The sequence below is a fragment of the Phoca vitulina genome, unplaced genomic scaffold, assembly GCF_004348235.1.
Source record: "Phoca vitulina isolate PV1807 unplaced genomic scaffold, GSC_HSeal_1.0 scaffold22, whole genome shotgun sequence".
Classification (NCBI taxonomy): domain Eukaryota; kingdom Metazoa; phylum Chordata; class Mammalia; order Carnivora; family Phocidae; genus Phoca; species Phoca vitulina.
The window spans coordinates 22,777,406-22,802,749 of NW_022589725.1; the positions used below are offsets into that span (position 1 = coordinate 22,777,406).

General features: G+C 41.0%; 1 long non-coding RNA gene across 1 annotated transcript in view; it reads left to right on the top strand.

Annotated features, from left to right (window-relative positions):
* The window catches only part of LOC116641518, a 106,086-nt gene that overhangs the window by 76,500 nt on the left and 4,242 nt on the right, over window positions 1-25,344 (top strand). Inside the window, exon 3 of the long non-coding RNA XR_004301195.1 lies at window positions 11,798-11,915. This is a non-coding gene — a long non-coding RNA (uncharacterized LOC116641518). The remainder of the gene's footprint in view (window positions 1-11,797; window positions 11,916-25,344) is intronic.

A 25,344-nucleotide genomic window follows, 5' to 3' on the forward strand; every position in this document is an offset into this window, starting at 1 on the left:
CTGGGAACAGCCTGTCAAGCTACAGATATTTCCTTTCCTCTTTGTGTCCCTGCTTCTCTCCCACAAGACACAAGATAGTTCCTGCCCAGGCATCTCAGATTACCATTTCTTCCTCAAAGCCAATTAAAGGTCTCTAATCCCTCCTGTGTTTACCAAAAGGATGAATTTGATCGGAAAGGATGAATGGGAAGGGCAAAATCCTAGAAGGGCTTGGGAAAGGAAGTTTCTGCTCCAGTGGTGGGAACACACCCTTTCTCACTAAGCTTATTATGAACTGGTGCATTTTTGAATTAAAATACTCTATCTAGCCTGCCTCTTTCATCTAAAGCCCTTGCTTGTGCTTTCTTTCAAAGGCAGTGTCTGACTTTGCCCTTGGTATTAATACTTTTGAGATTCTTTTCCCCAAATACATCTCAGGGACCCCAAAGTAACAGTTTGAATCATACAAAATATCCATTCTTGCAGGTTAAAAGCAGGTAAATATCAGCAATTTCTTATGATTCATCTTAACCTGTTCACTCCAGGCTCCTTATCTGGGAGCCATCCTTCTGTCTTACAATGGAGGGCAGATTATTTTCTGAGGATGTCTAGACAGAGCAGATCATCTCCTTTGTGAGACAACATAGAGTTTGTACAAGTAACCTTCCAAGTCTCACTTTCCTGATCCCCAAAATGGGGATGTTACTACTTTCCTTACAGGTTGATGTAGGATTAAATGGGAAATCATGCATAGAGTATCTGGAGTGGTGCCTGCATTCTAAGCTTTAGTGTCCTTTAGTGAGGCTGGAGGTAACACTCTTGAAACTCGTATCTCAGCTCTTCCGCTATCCCTTAACCCTGTCCTACATATCTATTGGTGGTGAGCCTCTGAGTTATGCTTGATGCTCATCTAGAAATAAAGGGCCTGGAAGTTTTTAAAAAACTCTTAGAATGCTTTGTTATGAGATAGTAAGACAGTGAAATATTTTTTCTGCCTTAAGTAACCATTATTATTCTTCAGAGAAGTGCCAGATTAATTTATTTATGTGTTTTGGAATCTTAGTAGAAGAGAAAACAGCCCAGTAAATTAATGCATAGAGTTCAGCTTCATGATTGTGCAAGCTCTGAGTGTCTCTGTTTTCTTGTCTTTTACATGAGGATTGCATATATGCCTCAACCTACCTCAGTGAGGTTGGGAGTGAAACATAGAGCTAGTGCTTCATGAAAGTGCTTTAAGCTTTTGGAAGGCAGAGATGTTATAGAAATATAAGGTGTTATTATACTATGTAAGAATTGTCATTAATCTTTGGCAATAGTCATGAGACCAGGAAAACTTTTTTTCTATTACAGTTCAAAAGCAGAAGGAGAAATGAAAAAAGTTTTTTGGTTTGTTTTGTTTTCCAGTAGAACTGTCATCACCCCAGAGATGTTTTGGAGGGTGTAAGGGGAGTATTCTCAATGGCCTTTAAGAGCAAGGTTAAGAGCTACCTGTACTTCATGCTTCTTCCACTACATAGTGGCAAGAGTCCTGATAGACTGTATTTCTGGCTAATTACTAGACGTTAGAAAAGGTAAGTGGGAACCTGATACCCTGTAAGTTGGACTGTTGACAAGAGACCCTGTGAATTTTCAAAGACCAGTGTTGATTGGAAATTTGTGTGTGTTCCCAGCTGGCCTTGTTTGTGGAGTCACCCTATTCTTGGGAAGTAAACAAGGAGAAGCAATTTAATGTTCCCATCAACAAAATGGCTTGCCCTGTGCTTGTAAAATGTCCTGTGGTTTATTCGTAAAGTGAGAGTTGAATTGACAGGTGTATGGTACCATGCACGAGCAATGAATTGGGAAGCTTCACTTTCAGTAATATGAAGTTGTTTGTATTTGTAGAGAGATGGGGAAAGTGACATTTGAATGGGAGAACTGGAGTCTGGGGGCTTGTATTTTTTCTTTGCTAAGTCAAAGTGCTGTTAGCTTTTTCTTTATATCAAACTCTGCAGATGAAACCCATGCACATAAAGAGAATTGTATAGAACTGGCAAAAAAAAAAAAAATTCAATGGCTTAGGTTCTTTGTCAATTTTTGCCACCCACCATGAGAGGATCAGTGGCCTTTGTGGAGTACAGATGCATATTTTGAATACCTTTCTTCCTTAAACATATTCCAGCCATTGCCCCTGATGCCCCATGCATGGGACACATATCCAGTCACTCTGTGGATATTCTTTGTTCTTTCTCAAAGAGTAAAACATTATAAGTATGGCCTAGTCTTCCTCCATTCTCTTTCTCCTTCTCTGCTCATGCCTATGATTGCATGTTTACATACAGAGCCCTGCGTTTTTATTTTTAAATAGTGATACACAAGTGGAAGCAGATCTGCAAAAAACTCTCAACCAAATCTATGCTAGTTCTAGCCACTTTCTTTCATCTCTTCTGAAGAAGAAAGCAATCGGTATTACTCTAAGTGCCTTGGAAGTGATTAGTTGAGCAAATGAGAAGTGAATTAATATCCTTACTAGCTAACCCCAAAGCAAGTCAGGATGGGAAAATTCCATAGTTACACCATTGGAGGCCAGCAAGATGGTAATTAAGGATTTTTTCTTACATTTTTAATTTGGCAAATGCCAGTTTTCTTGTGTGAGTCTAAATAGATTGTGGGTTCCATAGAGGCAATTTGGCATCAAATACGTATGTATATATTTTAAAACAAGATTTGGCATTCTGGCTTGATTGGAGACATCGGAACTGAATGTCAAGGGCATTCTGCTCTAGAACTGCCTCTGTCCTTGCAGCTCTTCAAAATACCACACCTCCCCCTCCTCCCCGAAATAGCTTCCCAACCAGAGCAGAAAGCCTGAGTTAGCACCACTATTTCAGATGTCATTGGGGGAGCTTGAGCTGGGAGATGCTTTTACTGTTAATGACTTCTAGCTAAAGACACCAGTGTAAGCCAGATTGGGGTGGCATTGCCAATATTCACCAGCTTTTCTAAGTGTACCTAAGACAGAATAAGTGGCTATGCAGCTTTTGGAATTGTTGTAGGTTACAGGTGGTAGCTCAGTCCAAACCAACTTTTCTCCTCTCTATGCTGGTCTGAGCTGTTTTCTTTCAGTTCAGTTTTTTCTTTTTTAAAAAAAATCCTCTGAGACAATAAATCTGTAACACCAAGGGTCTGGGGTTTCTGTTAATTTAGCAAGAGCGTTGCCTGAGGGGAGCATGCTTAACACAGGAATGAAGTGCCTGTTCTCGACTAGACTGCCTCAGTTTATATTTCAGTTCTGTCACTCAGAAGCTGGGTGTCCTTGGACAAGGCATTTGCCTTCAGGTTCCTTATCTGTCAAATGGGGTGATAACAATAGGGCTGTTGTGAACATTAGGTGAGTTGATATGAACTCTATTAAGTTGTCACTAAATGTTAGCTGAATATTATCAGTGATTCTACTGAGAAGTTGAGTCCGAGCAACATATTCATGTCAACCTGAAATATTGAAATTGGAGAGAGGAGCTCATGAAGATGAGTTGAGAGGAAAGATGTTTCCAGAATGAGAAGAAACCATGTTACTTTCTGTTGTCTTTACTATTTGGTATCATTGGAAGCCATGCTGATAAAAATGTTTCAGCATAAACTGTTACAAACTTTTCCATTTTCTACATGACAGTCATGATCCCACTTTACATGAAAGTACTGAGATGCCCTGGGAAGAGGGGAACTGAGAGAGGATAATAAAAGAGATGACTGTTGGGTAGGAAGGGAAGGCCTGCAGGAAAGTTAAAGGAATTTCAGGGGAGGTCTGAGTCAGCAGAGAATTCTGACTTTGGGGTAAGCATATCAGCAAGGACTTACTGAAGAAAATGACTTTTATAGAAGGGAACATTAGGGGAAGATGAATGGAAGCCTTGTCAGTAATTACCATCGTTAAATTACTGCTCTCCTTTGTTTTGGTCCAGGTTCCCCTAAAAACAGACCCTGAAGCAGCTAGTTGATTTGGACGGTGACCCCGGAAAGCATGGTGAGGGAGTGGGGAGAGTGTGACAGAGAAGGGGGTAAGCCAGTACAGGTTGTGTTAATGAGCTGGTTACTGCTTCTGGCTACTGGGGCTCCATCCTGCTGGGGACCCTCTTGGGAGCTACGTGGAACACAACTTATAATGCCAGGGAATCTTGGGTATTTATACTGGTTCAGGATTGCCCTGCAGGTTTTAACCATCCGCCCCCCTCCCAACTCCCCGGCACTTCTGGGCTGCCCTGTGCATGGGCTAAGCAGATGCTCACAGTGCTAGAGAAAATGCTCAGGGTGGTAGAGAAAGCCATCGTGCTGAGAGGTAGAGAGATGCCAGCACTGGAGTAGGAAGCAGCCAACCTGCAAGAGAACTGCCCACCTCCAATGCAGGTGAACGCAGGGGAGCTGAGGGAACCACATCTGCTATGCCCAGTGACTTAAGAGCTAATTTTCACACAAGGAGTAAATAAGCAGCAGAATTTTGTCTAAACTACTTTATCGATAGAAGTATTTCCTTATATAGCTTCTCTTCTCCTTTCTTTTTTGGCATTCTTATCTTACATTCTTTTTTTCTGCCTTTCATGCATCATCTGATGTTTTTAGATTTCTTTATGAGGCTCTTAAGGGCAGTCTTATATATCTGTGTAACCGGCCACAATGTCTAGAGCTTGCTAAAAATAGATGATTAATAATTACATCGAATGGCAGATTTTTTATACCAAGACAATCTTTAAATGTCACCTGGTCCAACATTCTTATTTTACCTCTCTATGTTTGGCCTCCCAAGGAGGCCCTGTACATCTGTAGAGTCTTTTAAATTTTTGCATAGGTAGCCCTGTTGAAATATGAAGGGCTTAAGATTCCTTCCTTCCCAGGGAGAAATGATAGCGCAGGCAGAATGCTTCCGTGCTTCCTAAGGCTAGGAGGTGGGCTTGAAATTCAGGAAACAGCAAATTTCTGTCTTTGGCTGGCAGGTTAAACAACTACTCCTGGCACTCATAATTTTGTCCTATACCAGACAGCTCACCTCAAAACATTGACTCTGAAACTCTAATAAAAGCAATTTTAACCTTGACTTTTGGAAAAGATCATTTAAAGCACCAGAGAAGAGTTACGAAAGCCTCACTCATAGGAACAGTTTTTCTCACTACACGTGAGATAGTTGACTTTCTTCAATTCTCAACCTACGTGATTTCCTCAGGTATAGAATTCAGCCTAGTTCAAATGGGATTGCCATATAGGCATTTTATTCTGTATTAAGTCTTTGTATATTATAAAGATGCTATGGGAAAAAGTGGCTCAGAAACTCTACTTGTTTCTAAATTTTTTTCAGATTTGCTTTGATTTTAACACCAGGTAGTAGGAAACTTGTCTTTGTTCTTTAACGTAATCCTAGCCCTTAGAAATATTCTATGCACCTTACCTGATCATTTGGAAGGTTTCTCTGCTGTCTGGGTCGGGTAGGGCCATTTGAACTTTTCCAGATGTGTATCTTGGTAGGACACCATTGTTGATGTCTAACAAATATTTATCAAATAATTGACTGAATAATGAAAGTTTTGATTTTTATTTCCAGAGTTCTAAAAGAACTAAAATTTTACATGACATGTTTTATAAGAGACACAAAGATTGTACAAATCCATCTTTAGCAAACAACTTGATCCTGTGAAATATCTGTGCCTACATTACATTTAATACAGAGGCTATTAAAAGATTTAGGTCTTTATTGTTTCTTAATATTCTGAATAGATTCCAAAGTGGTTTTAAAATGTACTTTGAGCTTCTTAATTCATATTAACACAGTACTTTTTCCTTCTAGATAGTTTATATACAGACATCATTTCATTAATTTTCTTAGGGTTCTGGTCTATTTATTACTGAGCTGATAATTTCCATTGCAAACTCTTCTCTGGCAAGTCTTTGGTTCATTGTATATACAGCTTAATAGAGAATTAACCCATATTAAATTCACTTTGTTAATTTTGAAAGAATTAGAATGCAGTAGAGTTTTTAAAAAAATTCTTTATTAAAATTCAGTGTAGTTAATATATACTGTATTATTAGTTTCAGGGGTAGAATTTAGTGATTCATCAGTTGCATATAACACTCAGTGCTCATTCCATCAAATGCCCTTCTTAATGCCCATCACCCAATTACCCCATCCCCCCACCCACCTACCCTCCAGCAACCTTCAGGTTGTTTCCTAGAGTTCAGTGTCTCTTATGGTTTGCCTCCCTCTCTATTTTCATCTTATTTTATTTTTCCTTCCCTTCCCCTATGTTCATCTGTTTTGTTTCTTAAATTCCACATATGAGTGAAATCATATGGTATTTGTCTTTCTCTGCCTGACTTATTTTGCTTAATATCTATCTATCGGTAGATAGACAGATATCTATATATCTATCTATATCTGTATCTATCTATCTATCTATCTATCTATCTATCTATCTATCATCTATCTAACTATATCTCACATCTTTATCCATTCACCTGTTGATAGACATCTGGGCTCTTTCCATAGTTTGGCTATTGTGGACATTGCTGCTTTAAACATTGGGGTGCAAGTGCCCCTTCTGATCACTACATTTGTATCTTTGGGGTAAATACCAAGTAGTGCAATTGCTGGGTTGTAGGGTAACTCTATTTTCAACTTTTTGAGGAAGCTCCATATTGTTTTCCAGAGTGGCTGCACCAGCTTGCATTCCCACCAACAGTGTAGGAGGGTTCCCCTTTCTCTGCATCCTCGCCAACATCTGTCATTTCCGGTTTTGTTAATTTTAGCCATTGTGACTGGTGTGAGGTGGTATCTCATTGTGGTTTTGATTTTTATTTCCCTGATGCCGAGTGATGTTGAACACTTTTCATATGTCTGTTGGCCATATGGATGACTTTTTTGGAGAAATGTCTGTTCATGTCTTCTGCCCATTTCTTTTTTTTTTTTGCCTTTCCAATAATTTACTTTAATATTTAATAATTGTTTATAAAAATCTATAAAATATTTAATTTTGACAGATGTGTAGAACTACTGTCATTACTCAAGCCAAAAGAAAAATTTTAATAGACAGTCATAAGAAATTTTAAAATACTAAAATTTAAATTTATATATTTCTTTTTGATACATGAAAGCATAAGAAGGTAATTAATAAGAGACTTTCGATCATAAAATATGTTACAACATAGAGGTGCCATTTAACCCTGGACAGCTCACACTGGGATAGTTAACACAAAGAAAAATTATCTTCTTTTTTTTTAAATTTTTTTTATTGTTATGTTAATCATCATACATTACATCATTAGTTTTAGATATAGTGTTCCATGATTCATTGTTTGTGCATAACTTCTGCCCATTTCTTGACTGGATTTTTTGTTTTTTGGGTGTTGAGTTTGATAAGTTCTTTATAGATTTTGGATACTAGCCCTTTATCTGATAAGATATTTAATGCAGTAGAGTTTGTTAAACTTTTCAAACCCCATTAGAGATCATTTGCTCTTTTCTGAATGGTATAAAGGGACCCCAGCACCTCGTCATGCCTCATGGTCATCATTAATGTAGTAAGCATCATTGCATTGCAGAAGTGTGGCTGTGCCAGCTCATAACATGCCACACACATTGATTTCCCTGTGTTGAATATCCAGCATGCCCAGTGTTTGGTTCTAATCAGAAGAGCTGTTTCCTATTCATATCTAATTATCTTAATTGCCACTGCTTCCTATTATGCCACATAAGTAGATAAGAAATACATCAATTAGGAATTGTCAACCACACTGCATAGCACATAGATTACAGGCATTTTATCACATGGTTTACTAAAGTGTGGGAAACTTATTTGCTAATCTTTGTGTTATGTATCCAAAGACATCTCAGGGAATGAGTGTCAAATTCCAACAATGTGGGTTGTAGAGTGTTTGTGGTTTTTTGCTTTGCAACTATTCCATCACTAATGGACAGCTTTTAGGCATGGGATATTGCTTTATTTGACTTTTATGTGATTGCTTTGGGTATGAATCCAATGGATGTTCCCCTTTCTGGCCTTGATCTATGGGAGAGAGAAGTTACTTCTTTCAGTGAGTGACTTTAAGAAGGAGTGGTTGCATTTTGGCAGCTGCAGAATTCAGGCACTTCTGCAGCCATTTCACATCAACCCCAAAGTTGATAGATTCATTATAAGCTGGACTCTTCATTTTAGTCAAAATAATCTTATTTCTTTTCTGAAAAAAAAATTTTTTTTAGTCCATTTCCTTTCTTTTCTTTCTTTTTTTTTCTGCCCCCAGTCAGCAGATCAAAACTTTGGGCCCTTCTTAACCCTAATTCAAACATCACTTCAGAAGTTAACACATTTGAGCTCCAAAAGCAATGCTTTTAACTTCTGTCCTGTGGTCAGTAAGGGGATAGATCGATCTATAAACAGTGTCAGATGGTGATGGTGTCTCACACATGGCTCTTAAGAAACCTTACTCCTGATAATGCCTTGACCTTGGGGCCCTCCTGATCAGGCGGTCTCAGTGACACTGAACAGGGAGGCATCAAAGAAAGGGGCTGTGAGGTCCCGTGAGTCTGATAGCTGCTGGGCCTCCAGGAGAGTGTGTTGAAGACAGGGCAGGCATGGAACTGACGTGGCCACTGAGCATTTTTTGTTCAGCTAGTTGTATGATTGGGGTAGTCAGGTTTCAGGCTCATTTTTCTTCTCCTGGTTCCATCTCTCATCCTACCTGCTTTCCACTTTGTGTGGGAGTTTTGCTTTGGGCACTGATGGCATTCAGGGGTGCCTTTCAAGGAAGCCAAAACAAGGCAAGCTGAGAACTAAGGAGGCTCAAAGTAGTCTCTCAGGATACCAAGATGATCACTTGCTGAGTACAACAGCATTTTGATGTAGTAAAAATCCTGCCAACAGAGTCTGGCAAACACTCTTGCTTTCCCAGAAGTCTCTTGTAGACAGTTCTGCTAAACAACTGATAAATTCTGGTATCTCGGTCTGAGGATGTTCTGTGACCACCAGGGTGTGCTTTGCCTGCTTGCAGGGCATGCTGGGAAACTCACAACCTAATGCCCCCAGGGTGGGTGTTAGTGAATCAGCACTCAGCTTCTTGCATCCCAGTGCACAGTTCCAAGGTATGTTCCATATAGTCTCTCTAGGGGACCCCGGTGGGGTTGTGCTCACAGTTTTACACAACAGCCCACTCATGGACACACTTTGTATTGGCTTTCTTTCCTTTCCTTGTCTCCCTGCTGTACTCTCTAACTTCTGCTTCCTGGGATATTTCTCAATAAACTACCTGCATCCAAGTCCTTTTCTTGGGATCTACTTTTGGGGAAACCCAAATTACATCAGAGTCAGATAAAAATTCAGTTGTCATATCAAAAAGAATCTAAGGGACCCCTTGAAAGCTCTATTTCCACCAAGTTCATACCCCCATGCCTTGGTTTGGATTCCCCACAAGCAAATCCTAAGACAAGGATTTTGTCACAAATATCTTATTTGGGAGATGATTCTAGGAAATGCTCGTCGAGAGTAGGGAAGTGAGACAGGGAATGGATGAAAGAAATAAAGGGGGTGTTATCAAGCCAGTTACCACTGTGGGCAACTGGAGCCCAATTCTGCTGAGGCACTCTGAAGCATTGTAAAACATGCATCAGCATTGTCTCACCCAAAGGGTGAGGAAGCTGGGGTATTGATACACCAAACCCTCATTTATCATCGATGGAAGACTACTCTAGGGATACTTTCTAGCACTTCTGGGATGATCTGCATTTGGGCCAGTTGTGATCTTGTGGCCAGAAATGAAGCCCTACTGAAGGAGAGTCTCAGTTTGCAGTAAGCAGCCTTTGGATATAGAGATAAATGTTGGGGGAATTTGGGATGGACACTAAAGCCCCTGCTGTACACACTGAGACTCCAGAAACATACAAATATGTCTCTGAAATAAGAGGAAATGCAAAGGAGCACTCATTCTCTCATTCAACAAGTGTTTATAAAGCCCTTCTTGTTTGCCAGTACTACAGAGAAATGTGGAGAAGATTGAGTTTGTGTTGCTTTTGGTGGCCTTGCCAGTATGTGAACACTTCTCTTCCATAAGTAGCTCCATGGTGGCCAGTACAGAGGGGCAACTTTGAATCCTGATGTGACTTCTCAAAGCCTGGCTTCTTGAGTTCAAGGTTATCATGCAGATCATGGACTGAGAATTGGGAAATTTCTGTTCTAGCCCTTCTCTGCCCTTGACCAGCCATGTGACCTTGGAACAGTTGTCTTGTCTCCCAGGACCTTGGTTTCCTCTAGTGTTAAATGAAGTAGCTGGCATAAGATGTTTTGGGGGCCCTTCCTACCTGTGGCTAAGGATGCATGTGCAGTAGTGAGTGTGGTCACAGGGCTGTTTGTGCTGTGTGGGTCATTTACTGTGAGCAGCCTCTGGTCTGGAGGCATTTCAGGTCAAGGGATATCTGAGCTGTAAGAAAAGTTAAAGCTGGAAACTTATTTTTATAATTAATAGCAGTGAAGCTTAGGGAAACAACATGTATTGTGCAAACTCACCCAGCTAATTAGGGGGCAGAAATGGAGCCAGAACTTAGTTTCCTGTTACTTAATTGATGGATAGTTCTATTAATCTATGAATCACACTTTTTGTAGGAAGATATAAGGAATAAGCATTCTGAGATGGCAAACTAATGGCTAAAGAAATCCACTTGATGCAAACACTGTGATCGTGAAACTAAAAGGCATTCTCATTTAAGGGCTCATACCAAATCTCAGCATCTACAGCTCTTTAGAAATACTCTCCTGCTGAATTGGTCCTATGCACTGCCCAGTAGAATTCCCAATCCCTTCTGTGGGCATTGCTACTAAGTGGAAAGGTAAGCCAAATAACTGGATAAAAAAAAAATCCAACTTGTATATACTTTACCTTGAGTGCTTGGATCAGTAGATATCACTACTATTATCTAGCCTGTGTTGATACATATTCAAGATGGTAGGTTGATAATAGGGAAAGGAAAGACAAGGAAACAGAGTTGTGGAAAAAAGTGGGAAATCTGGCCTCTTTAGAATGTGAAAGTAATTAGATGTGAGTATAGAATGTCAAGATGTTCCCCAACTGCTGTTTTCTATGTCAACACAAATGAGTGTCATGATTTCATTCAGCAAATGGCCAGGTAGGTGGTGACACCTTTGGCATCACACAAGACTGAGTGCAGGCTGGTGCTCACAGGGCGAATTATAGGTACTTTTCAAACCACTGCCTATTTTCTGGCCTGATTTTCAGGTGCTATAACATGTTCCATCTGAATAAAATTTTACGTATTGGAAAATACAGCATTGTAAAAGTCCATTCCAGACTTGTGTGGTTCATGGGCCAGAATCATCAATATCACTTGGGAGTTTGTTAGAAATGCAGAATCTTGGTACTGACCCCAGACCTACTGCATCAGAATCTTAACATTTAATCTTAACAGATCTTGCATTTTAACAAGATCTCCAGGGGGATATATAGCATGTTGAAGTCTGAGAAGCATTGTTGCAGACAAGAAGTGCTACTCAAAATAAGTGGGTACTTCCTTGAGTGGAACCACTGAAATAACTCTCAACCAAAAATAGACTGCTCAAGGAGACTTGCAAACAAGTGGAAAAACTGAATGTAATTCAAATAATTAATATGATGGGGTAATGCTTAGTCTTGTTGTGAGCTAATATTGAAACAATATTAAATCAAACACATAGCTTTTAGGAAAAAACCTGCCTCCATTTTTTTTTTCAGCTGTGAATGTATGGGAGGATGTTATTTATGGTTATACCTTCGTTCACCCACAAATGATAAACGTATGTTTTTATTGCAGAGAAAAACACCAGACACCATACAAGGGCTGTGGTGATTCCCACTCAGTGTCTTCAGATGGCCATGAAATAGAACCATCAAAACCATCAAATTCCTTTCTCATCTTTGAACCCACAGAGGTAACTGTCATTCTTAGTTTTGAAAGATCCCCAGCCTTTACTAGTAGAGACTCTGAAATATTTGTAAAGGATGGGGATTAAAGTTGGCTTTTTCTTCTTTCCTTTTGCAAAGACCACTGAAAGAATAATTTACAAAACAAATCTCAACTAAATACATTTTGTTGGTAGAAGTGTTTAAGTTTCTAAAGAGAACAAACTTTAAAGATTTGACAAGCATCCTTTCATTGGCAGGGTTTATTTAACAGATTAATTATAAATCATTTTTTATATCTATGCAAAAGCATGCCATGCTTTTTTAGAGCTAAGATTGGAAATGGCACACTGTGATTCTGCTATGTTTCATTTGTCAAAAGCAAACCATGTGCTCTATCCTAGGTTCAAGGGTTGGAAAATAGACTCTAACACTTGATGGAAGAAGCTACTAAATCACATTGCTGAGGGAACGGGAGGGAAATAATTGGGAGAAATTTTGCAATCCACTTACCACATCAGGGTAGGCTGATTGCTATAGTAAACAAACCCCAAATCTTGGGATTTTAACATAATAAAAGTTTATTTCTTGCCTTGGGATGGGCGAGGGGTGGTTGAGGGGCTGTGTTCCACACAGCCCTTCAGGAACCCGGGCTCCTTCCGTCTAGTTGCTGTGTCAGTCAAGGCCATGGAGCCTTCCATGGAGTTTTCTGTTTCGAGCCAGTAGATGAAGGAAGGGAGCAAATATGTAAAAGGAACATCTCTTAATCATCTCAACCTAGCAGGTGACTTACATATCACTTCTTCCCACTTTCTGATGGTGAGGACTTAGTCACATGGCTGAATAGAATGAAAAGGGAGGTTGGAAAATGTGGTCCAGCTGTATTGGGAGGAAAAAGGAAAATGGTTTGTTGAACACTTAACTAGACTCTGCTACAGTTACAGATCTGTGACCAAGGAATTCATTCCAGGAGAAGGTGCACCAGGACACATTTCAAAATGCTGATGCATGACTGTGGGGTAGACAAAGTTTAGAAAGACAAGACCATAATTAGGAAGGGGAAACAGGCCCAAATACCTATGTAAATACCTGGGATATGAGGCAACAAGTCTGGGAAAGGATTTGGAGAGATTTTAGGATGAGGTGGGCACTTTGGATTCAGTGGAACTTTAATAAGAGGAGACAGGAGTGAAGGGCAAAGGAAAAGCTTTGAGCCACATGGGGAAAACTGGGTTTGTTTGCTTGTTTAACTTTGTTGCCTCTAGTGGGGCCTAAAGTTGATGCCTTAATGTAGGATGGCAATGTTAGTGCTGATCAGAATAATGTACCCCTTAGGGCTACATTAAAAAACTATGCTCGGTACCTCATTTGCACCTTCAAAATATGCACATACATGTGCGGGCCAGAAAAGGCTGCACTCAGAACATGCATTCTTATGTGAACTCTAGGTAATTGCACAAGCAAACAGGAAGTTGCGTAGGTATGCAGGCAGCCGCCTGTTGGAGAGGTGTGTGTTGGCACGGGCAGGCGTGTGCCTTGTCCGTTTGAGTATGATTTTAAGCTTTCTGCTGAGAGAAGGGAGGGAAAGCAGGCCTCTGGGCATCTGCTTCTCTAACTTACGGCTGCTGTTTGTCCTTCTCAAGGTTTTGTCTCTGGGCCAGGCCAAGTTCAGGGTGTGTTTGTGGCTGTAAGGAAACAGTGCTATTTCAAGGTCTTAATGGGAACACCCATGCAGGGGTTCTATGGTTTGAAAGTTTGTGTCCCTCTGAAATTCACATGTTGTGATCCTAACACCCAATGTGATGGCCTTAGAAGGTGGGGCCTTTGGGAGATGATTAGGTGCTAAGGGTGAAGCCCTCTTGTATGGGATTAGTGCTCTACAAAAGAGGCCCCAGAGAGCTCCCTAGCCCCTTCCACCATGTGAGGACACAAGAAGTCTGTGACTGGGAAGATGGTGCTTACCTGACCATGATCTCAGACTTCCGGCTTCCAGAATTATTGAGAAACACATTTCTGTTGTTGATAAGCCACACAATCTGTGGTGTTTTGTTAAAAAGGCAAAGAGAGAGTTTGGAAGCAGCCCATTTGGAGGTATGTTAGTTCCATGCTGGGAGTTTTTTTGTTGTCTCTTTTGCTAATTCCTGAGCTGGTGAATAAACTCTTCCTTTGAAATTCTCTTTGCTGGGATCTCTGTGTTCTGGTTCTCCTGAGTCTGCAGGCTACTTTCACTACTCTTTATTTACTGTTCCTTACTTCCATTTGTCCCTCAGATATTTTCCTGTGTGTCTATCTTTAACCATCTTCTGACTTTCTGGACCAGTGCTGTCCTGTAGAACTTTCTGTGATGGTGGAAATATTCTATATCCACACTGCCCAATACCAAAGCTGCTCAGCACATGTGGTCATTGAACATTTGACATGGGGCTAGTGGGCCTGAGGAACTGAATTTCACATTTTATTTAATATAAACTTAAATTGCCACATGTGGCTGGTGGCTGCCATATTGGGGAGCATAGCTCTAGGACCATCTTTATGGGTAATACTTTCTCCCTTCATGTCAATCACCATCCACCCCATCAATCCTGGTCTGAATCTCAAGCACTACCTGCTCTCCTGACCTATATTTACAAATATCTGCAACATCTTGACCTGGCTGCTCTGTGGTCCCCCCAAACACAATGTGGCTAATGTCTAACTCTTTACCCACAATACACATTTTCTCCTGGCCTTCCTTCTATTACTTTATCCTTGGTCACCCTTGTTCACTGTTTAGAACACAGTCTGATCATAGCATATATTCATGTTATTCAGGGGGATCCTAAACTTACACAAATTTGGGAACCCTCTTTAAGAAAAAGAATACAAAAGTATGAATGCAAAATTAGATTCAGAGCTTTGGAAGAGACTAGGCAGGTGAGGGAGGGTCTCCCTGAAATTTAAGCTTTGTTCATTTTATTATAAATTGGCCTCAGTTCATCATTAGATTATCTTACAGTTTCAAGGTTTTGATGTTAGTTTGGCCACTTTCTTGCTGTAAGAACTTGGACATGGTACTTAACTATATTGAGATTCAATCGGCTTATTGGGGATGATGACTAATAATAATAATAATAATAATGCCTATTCAACTGAGTTGTTACAAAATTAAAAAAGATAATATATGAAAAGATCAGTACATCCAGAAGGTGTTCCCTGAAAATAATTTTATTCCTTTGTCCTCCTTACATTAAGGATAGTACCAGCAATAGCAATGAAAATAATAGTAGTAGCTAATGTATCAGATGCTATGTTTATTCCTACAAGGTAGGTACTCTTCTTGTTCCTGTTTTACAGATGGGATAACTGAGGCCCACAGAAATTTAGCAACATGTCCAAGTTCTCACATGCTAGTAAGTAGGGAAGCTAGGATTTGAATCCAGGCAGTGGGACCCCTTAGGCTCTTAACCTCATGCCTTGAGCAGGACATTCAGGATTCTTCACAATCCCTTTCTATCAACATGCTAAATTCCCCCCACCCACCCCCCCACACATCTATGTTGTTACCAACTGCTAAACATACCATGACTTGCTGTGTACTTCATTTTCTTTCCCAAGGCTATTTATTTTCCCTGAAGTACCCTTCCCTCCTCCTCAGTCTCCTGTGTTCCCATGGGCTATATTCATGTCTTAATATAAAAATCTTTATTGCTATCACTGTAAAGGAGTTGTTGAGAGGGTTTCCCCACCCCCAAACAACACAGTATCCTTCCTATGAGCATCATGAATGATTAGCTCCTGCACAACTTCTCTGTTTTTATCTTACAGGGGATCTTTAAAAAATACAGATGCCTGGGCTGCCCAACACTAGGCCACATACATCAGAGTGTTTGGGGTTGTGTTGAGATTCACTGACTTAAAGGATTATGTTTCTCTCTTTCAGCTGGTTAATAGAAGGTCAAGGACCAAGTCTTCACACAGCTCTGCAAGGATATAGGAACTTGGGCTTCATTTTGTCTCTTACTCTGATTTTTCCTTCACCTTTCATTTTAAATTGTACATCACTTGCTTTTTGGTATACATTTTTGTAGGTCACCTAAATTAATTTTGCAATCACTAGAGTTGCAAATATAAATGATGATGATGATGATGACAACAGGTTTATCTGGAATAAACAGAAACTCTACTGACAGCTGCCTAAGTATGGGCCAATCTCGAAATAGACATGGGTAGAAAACATAGGATGAAATCGAATTGGAAGTCTTGAAGAAAAAATTATCTTCAAGCTCAGGGACAGCAGTCACCCTAGGACAAGTCCATGACCATGGCTATCTAAATGCAGTTCACACATGGCCATTCATCTGATGGCTTCATCTTACTTGGATACTTCTTTGATTCTAGCTTTATTGAGTTAAAACATCTAACTAAGAAAGGTATATTAAATGAAACCTTGTAAGACATATAAATTCCTTTGTATATTTTAAACTACTGACATATACAAATACCCAGTGTTAGACTCTACACCCCAGTTCTTGTTATTTTGGTGACTTCCTGCTTGGTGTCCTGATCTGGTCAGGTAATGATCCCTGAGTGCACTGAGCACATATGCCAGGTACACTGCAGGCTTTTCAATTTTCCCATCTGTTGGCCTTTGCTCTGACTCCTCTGAAAGCCAGCATAGGGGCCATGGCTGTGAAATGGCTTTTTGTCCTCACATTTTAGGCTCCATGAGGCCCCCAAATCGCAAAATGGAGAGGAGTGGCTGGGGGAAGAGGGCCTGGCGAGATTCCCTTGGTTTCCAGCCGACCTCCTGCCAATGCCCGCAGATGGTGGGGGCTGAAGGCAGTCCCTCAGGTGGGGGCCCATAAGCCTTTGCCGCCCACTCAGGCCCTGGCAGCCTCGTGTGCCCAGAACCTCCTTAAAAACTGATTATCCAGCTTGTCTCCTTTGTGAGCCGGCTCATTACCATTTCATTGTGTTGTGGCAATTCTTACCGCACGCAATGAATATTGACTTCATGCTTGCTTTTCTAACTGAATTACAGGGGGGCAGTTGAGGGCCCGCATTGCTTGCCCAGCTCCAGCCGCCCTGGCAGCCACTTGAATAGTCTCAAAGAAAAGCTGTTTGCTTGAGCATTTAGGGATAACAGAGAGCTGTCACAGGCCGCTACAGTGATTTATTAAAAAGACAGGAAAATGGGAGAAAAGACCCTTACTTATTTCTTGCACCAGCTGCCTGCTGGCTTTCTTCCATTCCCTGTCTATCCCTCTGCCTCTCTATTTCTTTTTCCCTCTTTCCCTCCCTCCCATTTTCTTCCTTTCTCTCCATTTTCTTTCACACTCTTTCTCTCTGTCTGTCCCTTCCTCCTTGCCTCTCTCTCTCTCTGCCTTCTCTTTGTTCTCATTTTTAAAAATGAGAGCGGTAAAAAGATTGCTGCGTTTTAGGTACATGCTTTCAGGGACTCTGTGCCCGTTTCCCACACCTTAACGCAACACCCCAAGAAAGGTAGCCGGGTGCATAAATTTATTCTATGAAGCCTATGAGAGGAGACGGAACTCTTGCAGACGTGCACATCCATGCGCAGGTGAGCACATGCACACACGCGCGCACACGAACTGCAAATGGTGCGTGGCTGTCCTGGGAAGAAGAAGCTTTACTCTGAAAGTGAGGCAGGTTGTCCTATCCCCGCCTCTCCAGACACACTGCAGTGGTCCTGACCTCCTGAGCCCCTCCCCTGACGCAGTGTCTGTCTTCTGAAGAGGCCTCCCCAGCACCATCCAGCCTGGGCATCTCTCAGGACCGGGTTGCATGAAGGGTCTTCCCTCCTTGATCTGCTTATTTTGGGGCCTGGATTCAGTTTCCCTGTGTCTCTGATGGCTCCTTCCTGAGAAATGTAAATGTGGCTGGTGTGAGGCAAATGTAACAAGTAATAAAACAAGAAATTGTCTTGGATGACAATTTCTGCTCAACAAACCAACCTGTGGACCCCTGAGCAGGCTGTTTCACAGGGACACTGGGATAGGAAGGAGATGGATTGCATGCTGGGTGATCCTGGGCATGTTGGCCACTTGCTTGCAAGTGGGGGTAGGGGTGGGGTAAAGGGACAGCTGTTCAAGATTAAGCTGCAAGGACTTTGTTTTCAGACCTCGTCTGAGGTGCAGAAACATGGGCCTTTTCTTCATGCCTTCTAGAAGCTTTCCAAACATGAGATTTCTTTGGAATCCATACATAGTCTTTCTGCTTTGCTTCTGGAACTTATTTCTGCAGCCCTCTCCCTTCTCCAGTTCCTTGTTTGCTCTATGGACTCTGCTGTGTCCCCACCTTTCACTTTGCTTTTCCCAAATGCCTTTGGTCCCTCTTATCTCCCTTCATGAGGCTCTAATTAGCCTCCTCACAACCCCATAAATCAGATGCCCCTCCTTCTCTGGTTTGCTTCCTTAGCGGAGGCATGCAAGCTCACCTTTCCTTTCCCAGATGACAAATCAGCCATTAATCTTGGTTTCAAAAACGTTTATTGGCCGACTTCCTTCAGTAGCTTCTGAACTGTTTGCAAATAAAGAGGAGGGATTTTTGGTGACCTCAATAGAGATAGGCACTCACAGGTGGATTTATTCTCAGGTTTGATTTTTTTTTCTTTTCCTTTGTCCACAAAAAAGGTAAATACACAACTCTGCCTCTCAGTGCTTGTGATTTCTTATTTTCGAAAAGTTTTCAGATCTTCTGTTGGGCTGAAATGTGTTTGTTTGTGTCAGGCAGGCTGGTTTGTTGCTATGTAGCATCAAGACAGGGTGACCTGTGGGAGTAACAAAGGGAGTGGCTTGACTGGCTGCTCAGTGACTCTGAACGGTTCAAACAGGTGCTCCACGATGTTTTTATGGTCAACAGACAATGGCTACATAAGAGTCATCTAAAAGTTTAAGAATTGGGAGTGTTTTAGGCATCTTTGTCAGCTTTTTGGTTTCCCCTTTCTGATTCCCAGATGTTAATAATGCTCTGGCTTCCCTTCTTAGGCTCCAGGAGGTCAGATTGTCTTATAGTCCAGATTCAGCCTCTGGAAGGAGGGATGAATTTATCATTTGAGGTGTATCCTTAAGAATGTAGGAAGTAAAACTGGAAAGCTTGTGGGAAGGTAGGAAGGGTGTTTCTTGAGGGAGAATCTGCAAAGACCTGGTTTTCAAATGTTATGGGTTAGAAGTGGGCTGTGGAAAGATATGGGGTGTTGGGTCTTCAAGGGTCCCATCTCTGCTTCAACCCGAAGACATTTATGATCTGGGCATTTTGGGTATTGGGGTAGGCAGTGGGGGGGATATTTTCATGATCATTGGGTCCCATGTATTGTGCTTTAGAAGATTAGTAGGGCTTCATGACTTCAGTGCAATGGATAATCTTAAAACTTGGAGCCCTTGGGACACAGGGTTTTGGTCTATTTTGGTCTACACCAAAATAGTGATGTCAGAGTTTGTAATCTTGATGTTCACTGTCTGGTACAGGCATATTTGTGCCCCCCCCCCCCCCCCCCCCAGTTAATTTAGACTGAGGATTACCCACCCAACTGATTAAAATAAAATTTTTAGTCACCAGGGCTTAAAAAAAAGGAGGCTATATGTATGCTGTAAAATGTGTTTAGCACCTCTGCCCCTTTCCTCTCCAAATGTTTTGGCCTTGTCAGGTAGTGGTGTCTCCTCCATCACTAGAAAGTTCTTGACGATTGGAATATTATTATTATTATTATTATCATTATGTCAATATCTCCTTCCACAGGATTGCCTATTCTTTTTTCATATATTGTAATTGGTATATAAATTACTTACAGTGAAATGCACAGATCTTTAGTGTAAGTTCAATTAGTTTTGACAAATTCATATCCACACGTAACCCACAGAACATTTCCATTACTCCAGAAAGTTCCTTTGGGCTCCTTATCAGTCCTCCTCCCCTTGCAAAACCAACTATTTTGATTTCTACTAATGTAGATTCATTTTACCTGTTTTAGAACTTCATTCTATTAGGATCATGCAGTATATATTCTTTTGTGTCTAACTTCTTTTATTCAGCATACTGTTTTTGAAATTGATCTCTCTGTCGATGACTGTCAGGGTTGGGCAGATGATCCAATCCACATATTTCATACTCCAGTGGAAAGGGTCATTACCACCAGGGTCCATGGAATACTATTTTTATCTAGGATCATTGAACTATTAGTTCCTACTTTGGGCGAGTGCCTGAGGATGAAAGAAACTGCCTACCTGAGGTGCCTGGGTGGCTCAGTCGGTTGAGCATCCGACTCAGTTCAGTTCAGGTCATGATCTCCGTCATGGGATCAAGCCCTGAGTCGGGGTCCATGCTCAGCAGGGAGTCTACTTGAGATTCCCTCCTTCTCCCTCTGCCCCTCCCCCTGCGCTTGCTCTCTCTCTCAAATAAATAAATAAATCTTAAAAAGAAAAAAGAAACTGCCTACCTAGAATGTGTGCTCTGGGGGTGGGGGTGGGATGCACTGCTTTCTTTCTAGTACTTGGAAGGTACTTTTAATTGGAAGCATTTTTACATATATCCTTGGGTCTCATTGAAACAGTTCTATAACTACTGTACTTCAGGGGATGTTCTTTATTGAGGCTTCTGTGGGCTGGCTAGTATACCTAGCCTTTGTGCAGAATGTAGCTCCTATATGACTTGCAAATAAACCCAGCCAGTTGAAAATGAAGGGATGCCTTGACTCTGGTTTTCTTTGTCTTGTCACAGATCCTCAGGTGTTAAGTCCTGGCCTTGGAGAATTTTCTAGACATGCTGTACATATGTGCTCTCTCTCTCTCCCCTAATCCCAAGCAACTTAGGTTTGGCTGGACTTGGTCCCACATTCAGTTAATTCTTAGGGTAGGTGTTGTACCTGTGGAGCTGCTTGGGGCTGGACCTTAGGCATAGCCCAGAAAGTCACCTTAGTACTTACTTAATTTTACTACCTTTGCTAGTGGTGCACTGTTAATTATTAATGTCGCATGCTTCATAATTGAAGATAACAATACTGCCCCAGGGGTTTTTAAGTTTATAGTTCCCTGAAGCAGTGCTTATGGACTTGTGCAGTTACGGTCTCTCATTTGGTTCTTAGACATCACAGAATTCTGGAGCATTGAGTGCTCTTTTGGGTAATTTTTTAATAAGAGAAATGAAAATACATGCCAGAGAGCTTCACTGATTCATGAAATTCACCTCACTAATTATTGTCAGTGGCCGGAAGGCTGAAGTGGAAGACTCCTGCCTTCTAGACCAACATATATATATTTAATATTTGTGCAAATATGGAAGCCAGGATGGCTGTGTATTACAGTAATTGATTTATGAGGTCCCACTGATAATATGTGGCCACTACATTCTTCATATATGGGTGATATTTGAAGCAGAGTTGGGTGACTTGGTGAAAAGATAATTTAACATGTCTCCAGTTAGTTACAGTGTTTGACATTAACAAAATGTCTGTGCTCAAGAGATTCAGGAATCATCTGTAGTTCAGTTCAAGTGTATTATTTCTTGCTTTTGGCCTTCTGTATTTGATAAATCCAAACTCTGATTCCTTAGAATTTAGTCTTCAGGTAAAAGAGGAAAAAGGGAGTTAACCCTTATCCTTGCTCAGGGTCTCAGGAGACCCTCCTGTTGATGCCTGTGAGAGCCGAACATGTGTATGTGAGGGGAAGATGTGGCCTTCGGGATTATGGATCTGCTGGCTATAGAAGAAGTCGACCTTGACTGTGAAATAGAGAGTTTAAAAACCAGCTTTACCCAAGGGTTCAAAGCTAATGATTCCAAAGTGTTGACTATGGTATCAGAGTAAACAATAGCAGGCTTTCATAGTGTTTACATAGCTTTGCAACTTACAAAGGAATTGCATGGGCTTCCATCCACACCACATTGCTGGTTTGTATCACAACTCTCCTTTTTGAAGCAACTTAAGTGATTTTGACCTTTTGTTTAGGTTGTGGGTCAACGCAGAAAGGAAGTTTTTTATAAACCACCATGATGTTTGTCTCAAATTGGAATGCGCATGTCTTTGATTAGGATTCCTTTCATAACCAGGAATGCCGTCAACAGACTGCCTAGAAGTGTCAAACAGGAGGGGCATGTGCCTTAAACTTGTCAGATGTTCACATTCCTTATTTTGATAATCAGAAGCATGGCAAATAATGTGAGATGTTTAATTATGGCTTAAATCATTCAAATGAAGCATGTCCCATTCAAATGTGCTTATTCTATTGCGTTTTCATAAGCAGCATTAGGTGTACTGATCTTATACCCAAGGGCTGCTATGGAATTCCTCAAATGGAGACATTTTTCTCAAGTTTCATCAAACAAAATAAGTTTGAACTCCTAATTGCAGGTAGTACCATTTTCAAAGAGGCTGGTACTATGTTCACACAAAATTAGCTACATGGATTCTGCCCAGAGCTAATAAATAAAAACTGATATAAAATTAGCATACGGAGTATGCTGGATATTATTATTATTCATTTCTCCAAATTCCTCCTGAGATATGAGGGGAAGAAACGTACATACATTTTTATCAACCCAATTTTACCAATGTAGAACCTGCAGTTCAACAGACTCAAGCAATGTAGATTAAGTCATCTAGTAGCAGAACTGGGACTGGGTCCTGATGGCCACACTATTCAGGGCACCATGCCAGCCTCAAGTGGACTGTTAAATCTTTTTACTCTGAGCAAAATGGCAGCTCCCCTTTGAGCCCCTCCATTGCCTTTAAGTCTTGTCACTACCCATTTAGGTTTATTCCCACCCCATTTCATCCTCTCACCACATGTAAACACATTAGATGCCAAGTGATTACCACCGTGGCATTTCTTCTGCAACTCCCCATATTTTACACTTTTCTTGACCCCTTCTCCCAACGGAGTTTACCTCTTCTGTGTCCTATTTCCCCAGAGCCAACCCCCATGACTTGATAAGTGAAAAGGAGATAACAGCAGGGGTTCATAATGTCATGGCATCATGCATATCGGAGCCCCTCCTGGAGAACAGATGCCTTTCTTTTATGTCTTGGGTCAAAGCAAACCTATAGGCTTCATCCTAAACAGTCAAGACCATCTGGTATGGATAGTTGGTCCTGAATAGTGAATGAATGAATGAATGAGTGAATGAATAATTAGAATCAAAGTGTTTATTTTAAAGGGGGAAATTAAGGCCCAGAGAACTAGAATAGTCTGAGGTCCAACCAGCAGAACAGAAAGTAAACCCTGTTTTTCTAGAGGCCATTCTTGCTGTTATTTCTCACTGACCTTCTTCAGGGTCAGTTCAGGTACTGTTTGTTCTAAGAAACCTTCCAGAGAAACTTCACCCCGTCTTGTTCAATCTCCTGCTTCCCCTTGACCCATTATTCTCTCTATACATCTTAGCACTTGATTCCACTGAAGGCAGCTTTTTAACATTATATTTTGCATTATTCACATCTAAGCTCAATGTCTAGTATATAAAAATTATTCTCTTAGTGTTGTTGGAAAGTGAAATACAAATGTCTTCCAATCTTTAATACATGAGTCCCACCTCCTGAACAAAAAGGTAGACATCTGCCTCCTATTTTTGTTTGTGTTTATGCAATTCATAAATGTGCCATAGGCACATAGTAGGTGTTCAACGCCGATTTACTGAATGTAATTGAATTTCCTGGTAGCCGAACAACTAGACAGACTGGTGGATAGATATAAATTAGCAAAGCAGATTTAAACCATGTGTTGATCATTGAAAAGTCGTTTCATTTTTAGCCAAGATAAATGCTTTTTTAATGTGTAAAGAAATCTATAATTTTCTGTACTTTGAATTAAAGCTCCTACTTCCCAGGTTTCCTGCTTGCTTCTGGCTGCTCTTAATGAGCTAATTTACCCCACCGAGGTGAGAGATTTCCTCTTGGGAAAGGGTTTAGATGTGCCTCTCTCACATCCAGGGCCCCAGAGCGTTTCCTTACAGGGCTTTAAACACTCTGAACGTATTTAAGAGAGAAGCCAAGAAACAAATCTGTTGTTTTAGCTTTATTTCTCGAGGCTCAGTGGCTCGGCTTTCCTCTCTTTGATCACACTCACTGGAGTGGCAGGCCTGGAGACTGTGCGGAGAAGGGCTGGGTCTCTTTAGGAAGCTCAGTTCAGGGGGACCCACCCAGCTCTACACAATGAAAATAAAGTTGTCAAGCCTTTGAGGTGGCTGTACAGATTTATTCTTCCTGGGCAAAGTGGTAAGACATTTATATTTTAAAAAATGCTTTGATGAACTTGATAAGGAAGCCCTGGTTTGAATGTGGAAAAACATTCTAGAGCTTTTTCCACTGTTGAACTGGGTTCTCAACATTCATTGCAAAGCTTGACCTGTGGAAATGAACTTTCCCTTCAAATTAATGACAAGACCATAAAGGGAACCATTTGAGGATCACAGGACACTGTTTTAGAATATAAGCCTCCCTGAGACGGGAGGTCATAGAAACCTGCAGATCTTGACATCTTCTGCACACATTTCCCGGTCCTCGCTGCCAACCAGTCTTCTGATTACTCTGTTATGTCACTAAGTATGGTTCCATTACTTCTATTACTTCTACCAGCTGAAGCCATGGAAGATGCAGTTTTTTATTATGCATATAATGGAAATAGTTTCTGTCCTTCCTAAGTTCAAGTGTTGTTTGTTGCGGAAGAAGTGTCACACACTGTTCTGAGTGTGTCTTGGTCACATTCAGGTCTTGAGGGATCTAGGAAAGGAAATGGAAGCAGTTGTGAAATATCTTTGTCTTATATTCCAGAAAGCCATTTTATCCGAGAAACATCTGCCAACATCCTTGAGATGGTCCTTTTAACATCCTTGAATTATGCAGACCCTTATGAATAGCTCTTAAAAGGCTATGAGTTCCAGACCAAAAAAGTCATGGACACTTACTAGCTGGTAGTGGCAGACAATCTACAATCATTGAGGGAGTTTCTTGGGAAAATCAGAAAAGTATCCTTCAATTTTGTTACTGGGACAGCCCTGTTTCGGGTTGAAACTGGCCATGTGGCTCAGTGGAGAGCCTATGGGCTTGTGACAGATGCAACCAGGTTTAAATTCCTTTGTGGGTACTTATGTTTTGTGTCACCTCAGGTATATTCTTAATTCTTTTTGCTCAATTAGCTCAAGTGTAAAATCAGGGTAATTGCATTTCACTGGTTGGAGCCATTTAGGTTGTAAGGATCAAAGCTAAGCTCAGGTTACACTGGAGATTAGGACTTACCATAAGAAACACAGGCACTTAAGGAAATGTGGCAAATGATCACCATGCAGGATACAGCAACCCCTTCATAGGAGGTCCTGCCATATTCATGACATAGTTTCTTCTCATCTCCTCATCTTCCTGTATGCCTCTCTTCTCTTTGCTTTCATGGCTTTTCCTTCTCTTCTACTCCTTATTGCTTGCTCTCTCCCTGTCCTTGTCTTGCATTCAAACCTCACCAATAGAGAAGATCCCAT